Raw genomic sequence first — 6,000 nt, forward strand, 5'->3', positions numbered from 1 at the left:
TAGTGTTTGCTCAACAACCATAATAAAAGAATTATTGTTGATTCATTTAATACAGAAATATGATATATTGGTTGGTATTGCCATCAATTAAGCAAAACAAATAGGTACGTGAACCATTATGTTTGAATCTATGAAAACAAGATATTTTCTTAACCTATCTACACGCATAGCGAGAGCATAATGGGTGTAAAATCCAAATTCCCCATTTGAGTCCGTGCATATCCTCGATATCAATCATTTCTATCAAAAGGAACTGAACAAAAATTTGGACATCATATGAAATCCAATATGACATCGTGGTAAATATTTAGCCACAGAGTTTAATTTACACCCCACGTCGAAAACTGCTTCCATTCCTGCTCTTCACGTAAAGCGAGCCCGCTAAGCTGTCCCACCTTCTCTCTTATAGTTTTTCCCTCTCACTTCATGTAAAAGGTTACCCTAGAGATACTATGTTTCCAGCAACGAGGATCATAAGGTGGTCCTGACCCTACTAATAAACTTGCAAGGTGGTACTAAAACACCACACCACATGACCTAACAACTACTACTGCTAGAGCATACAGGTTGGGATAATACATTCACTGCACCTTATGGCTGACACCATTGGTAGTTCACCACACAAGCAACAGATGCCTAGAACCACCTATCCACACGCACACGCGCACATACATAAATGGTTCATGTCCGCGTCCAAAACTTCTTCTAGCCCCAATCCTCATATGAAATGGATCCACGTACACATAGCACATCTCTTACATTCTCATCATCGCTTTGTGTAAAAAATTTAATCAGAAAATACTATATTCGAAGCGAGAAGAATTATAAGTTGGACCTTACGACCTTAAACTTACATGGTGCTGCAAAGCCACCACACCACAATCACAATTACGTCCCATGGGACAACAACTATACCACAACTAAAAGATATTAGGCTGGAGTACTGCATTCACCCCACCTTAAGCGTTGACGCCCTCGGCAGCTCACCACATGCATGCACCGTAGACATCCAGAACTACCCTTTGAGACACGGCCAGGTCACATGACAATCCACACACACATGCGCACAGGGAGCAAAGGTTTGTGCGATGAATAACATTTGTCACACTCCATGTCCAAAATTTGCTTTCGAGCCAACTTCGTTCTGATGTGTATGGGTCCACGATAATTTTTATTTTGTGTAAAAGGGTTAACCAGCAGACGCTATATTTGAAGCGACAAGGATTATAAGCTAGCCCTCATCTCTTAAACTTCTAAGTTGGTACTGAATCACCACATGGAAACTATAGCTAGACTGTATGAACCGACAGCTAGCTATACTAATCCCAAGAGATATTAGTCTACGGTATTACATTAAGAGAACTCTATAATCACACGATGTTGTGTTGGCTCCATGGTACAGAGTTTGTTATCCTTTCCGTTCGCTATACAGATTAGTTTCGCGAGCCTGATTCTCTGCTTGGCCTGCTTCCAGATTATCAGCGAGGCATGTGGCAACATCGTCACCCTGGTGCACAGGAAGGTCCTCAAGGACGTCAGCTAAAAAGCTAAACTATAGCCAAGCGGCTGATGTTACAGCTGACTTAATAAACTAAACAGCACGAGGAACCATGCATGTGATGGTGATGGTGATGTCTGAAGCAAATAATGGCTTCGAGTGGTTTTGTTCCCTAATAATTCAGTTGCTGCACGTCACATCACGTGGAACACGAGCAGTTTCAGCTAGCCTTGCAGATGGGATCATGGGAGGTCTGTGTTCCCTGAACATCTTTCTTCTTTTAATTTGCTGCACGTCAGGAATAGAGAGAGACAGAGATCTTTGCATTGATCGATTCATCGGTAGTAGTTATTTTAAGTAAGACTACTATGCCTCGTAATTTCATTACATAATCAGTAATAAAATTCAGATTCGTTTGTTGTGAAAAAAAAGATCTACGCATATTATCCGTTGCTGACGAGCGTGTAGCTGCTAGGTCGCAGGGTCGCTCGTGGAGTGTTGGCCGCCTACGTTCGAATCCGACTCGAAGCAGGCTCGCACCAAGGTTCTTCCCCTCGTTTCTTCAGTTTCCCTCCAGCGTTTTTTACCACAATGGAAAGCGACGTGCCCATCGTAATTTCCTCTACAGACGTAGTGTGGGCGTAGATCTAGCGAAACCTAGCGTATCTTTAGGAGTGTAGTTGGTGTGTGGGGGGTAGTTTGCGTTCAGATACTACAGTGTGGAGGCAAAAAAAAAGAAAAGATTTTCCTTTTTTATTTAATCATCAAGTAAATGCATGCAGGTGGAGGATGGATGACGAGGACGTTCCCATCATCCCATGCTATACACCAGGCAGTACGTGGAATTCAAGAAGGGCTCCCGCAAAAAAAAAAAGGAATTCATCAAGAAGGGCGTGCCCATACACAGCTCGAACCGCTCTGATTATTTAATCCCTGGCCTCTCGCTCTTTGTCAACACTACTACCGACGAAGCAAAGTAGTCTTACATTTTATATATGGACTAAAAGAGAGAGGAAATAGGATCGGACCCCTGGATCGAGGTTTACAAATCAGGAAAAATAAAAATAAAAGTAGATGTCTACATTTTATGGAATTTAATTATGGATTTTACTGTCATTATGCATACTTCAATCCATGTACATGACTGCAAACTCTTATTGCGGCATCATGGTTTATGTATCAACCGAGAGGGGTGTAATACGCAGCATATCCTATCCTCCGTCGTTTGGTTTTCAATTGCTACCGCAGCTTGAAATTATATATGACTTGTTTTGTTTTGCTACAACAAATTTTGACCAACATCACTCAATTAATAACATAATTTTTTTAACATAAATTCCTTCCCTAATGTACAAACTAAAAAATGCTTTCTCCTGACAATACTTTTGTCAAATAATAAATGAGATATATATTAATAGTGTAACTGCTAGTCAAAAACTTCTCCTGACAAAACTAACCACGCCTTGACGCCTTGTAAATAAAAAATGAGGGAATACTGTGTACAGTCTCTCCTTATCCTTTTTCCCTTTTTTAAGTCACGGATTGATCCGATACGGTCTCAAACCACCAGTAGTATCTAATATACATAGTGTTCATGGCTACAAAATTAGCATTATATAAAAGTATTTTAAAATATAAATCCTATGGTAAAAAGTTTGTATATAGTTATGATCCTAAAAACTCTTAGACTAAGAGCACCTCAAACAATATATCTATATTTGGAGACCTGAAAACTCTTTTACGTAAAGGGGGAAAAAATCTGAGTACACAAAAGTTATTTTCTCCAGTTGGTTAATTATAGTGATCTCCCAGAAATGTAGGGTCTACAAGTAAGTGGCATCACCTTTCTATTTTTCTACCACTCCTCTTCTTCCTGTGAACTGCCTCCCAGAGCTTCTTGTGCAGCCTCTACCCGCGCTACACCCGGCCGCAGCCTCCCCTCCGCCCCCACCCCACCCCACATACAGATCCAGCCGCCCAAGGCTCCCCGGCCACCCATCACCTCCGAACACCCCACTTCCCCCACCCCACACACAAAGACAGAGGCCCCCCCACACCCCACCCCACAGACAGAGCCACAGGCTTCAGCAGCCTATTTTGTTGGTCTCCGCCTGCACCAGTTCACTGCCCCTCGTCTCTGTTGGGTGGCCGAGGGCAGGTCAGGTGGCAGATGGTGGGTTATTAGGACCGCGGTGACCGCTGACCAGGCTAGGACGTCGGCGGGAGGGGTTGGAGGCGGTCCGAGACAGCGAGGGTATTGTTTTATTTTAGGTCTACTACGGTCGTGGGTGTGTCCTAAAGGATACAGAACAGGTGCTCTTTTACCGTCCATTTGAGAACAGCTCCAGTTTTGTGGCAAGAGACTCGTTTCTGCATTTCCACAATCTCTCTCTCTCTCTCTCTCTCTCTCTCTCTCTCTCTCTCTCTCTCTCTCTCTCTCTCTCTCTCTCTCTCTCTCTCTCTCTCTCTCTCTCTCTCTCTCTCTCTCTCTCTCTCTCTCTCTCTCTCTCTCTCTCTCTCTCGCCCCCCCCCCCCTCCGCGCTTCAGTAAGGCACGGACAAATGACAGAAACAGAGTGCTGAGTGGACTGCAGTAAATGTCCGTGCACCGCAAAGGACAGACACAATAATAAGAATACTTGGCAGAATCGACACAAAAAACGGCAATCAGCGTAAAAGAGAATTTCTCCTAAGGGCCATCTGGATTCTCTTATTTTGAAGAAATTAAAATCTACTCAATAAACTATAGGCTATTTGGTTTAGAATTTGGTATCTCATCATTTTCTAACCACTTTCTAAAATTTAGATATAAGACTATTCTAAATTCATAGGATGAAAGATAGAAATTGATTCTATACACCACCAACCTATGTTTCTATTCCGTAATTTATAGCATGATCTTTGTCTCACTCCTCTGTAATAGAAATATAGCACATAAGTATCTCCCTCGTATGGCCAACAATAGTATACAAATATATTTCGTATATAATCATATTAGCTTAATAAATATGTATCTAAATTGTAATTATTAGAATGGAATTCAATTCCAAGATTCGAAACAGGACCTTAGTGTGCGGTAGGAATTCGTGCTCTTCTATGCCCAGACGGAATATTCTACCACTTGATACACGTGCATTTACATCTTATTACTCATAATCTGTAAACTGCAATGGTACTCCATCAGACGACGGCAGGAAAGAATTTCTCTCCTTGCTTCATTCCTTGATTCCTCCCCACCTTCCGGGAAACAAGCTTTCGCTGCGGAAGCTGGCCATTCGATCACCATGACCTGGGTGTCTACCAAGATGCTGCCCTTGTCGGGCTTGTCCTTGAAATCAACTCTTAGGATGCCCTTTGCGAGTTCGTTCTCCACGTACTATTGAATTACCCGCACCACTGTCCTCGCACCGTAGTTCGGGTAATACCGCCCAAGGCTTCCTAGGAATTCGATTGCTTCAGGTGAGACTTCCAGTTTGATCTTGCGGTCTGCAGTCCTCTTTTGTACTCTTACAAAAGATAAGAAAAACCAAAAACATATGATCAGTACAAAGATGAGCTCCAAGATATTTCAATCTCTATGTAAAGTGCATCTACAGAGTGTATGTACTTGTGTGGGCATCGAATAATGTTAACACAATACTAGTAACTTAAAGGGCAAAGAAATTGAACAAGTGGACAATCCATGTACAAATGAACCATTGGAACAGTAATATCAGTTGCAACATAAAAAAATGGCCCTCATGGCAATTCAAGATTTAATTAGATAAACATATTGAATCAGTCTTTATTTTCTCTTACATACGTTTCAGAAAAACCTATCACCAAACGCAAACGATTGAGCTGGTGCAACACAAGTTGACATATTACTGCTGCTGTTGCTGCTGCTGCTCAATTATTGATGTGTTCTATTTAAATTCCTGGTCTTTTCCAATCATTCATTGTTTTAGGCAACCAACTTAACTACTATGGTTTTGTTCGTGCACAATGCCCTGATAGGTGCTCCCCCCTCCAGCATAAGGAAGATATTTGAGGCCGGATGGCTGGTATTACACCATCTTTGGATTGTGAGATTCAAGGAGCAAGTGATCCTCCTGCTTCATCTTGTTAAAAAGTTTATTGACACCTGATCCAATTTAAATTTGGTCCACAAGTGCTGCATGCACATATTTAAGTACCAAATTGCAAATTGCTAGTTGAATAAGAGTAGAGGCAAATTGTAAGTATTTATCCTTCAAATATAGCACTTTCAGGTTAACCATTTTACACGAAGAAAAATAAAATTGTAAGTGGACCTGCCAGAAGGGCTAGGCCGTGGCGCATTAATGGACCGGGGGTTACAGGACAATGGAACCCACACAGGCAAAAGGGGCCCACTGTCAGAGATCCATCTCTTCCTGCCTTCAGATTCAGATGAAAACATAAAGAGCCACCTGCCAAGGCCTGGGGCCACCAGCTCACAAGTTGAAGCAAAATCAAATAAACGAATCCACCCCGGATGAGGGG

The sequence above is a fragment of the Panicum hallii genome, chromosome 9 (assembly GCF_002211085.1).
Source record: "Panicum hallii strain FIL2 chromosome 9, PHallii_v3.1, whole genome shotgun sequence".
NCBI classification, from domain to species: Eukaryota; Viridiplantae; Streptophyta; class Magnoliopsida; order Poales; family Poaceae; genus Panicum; species Panicum hallii.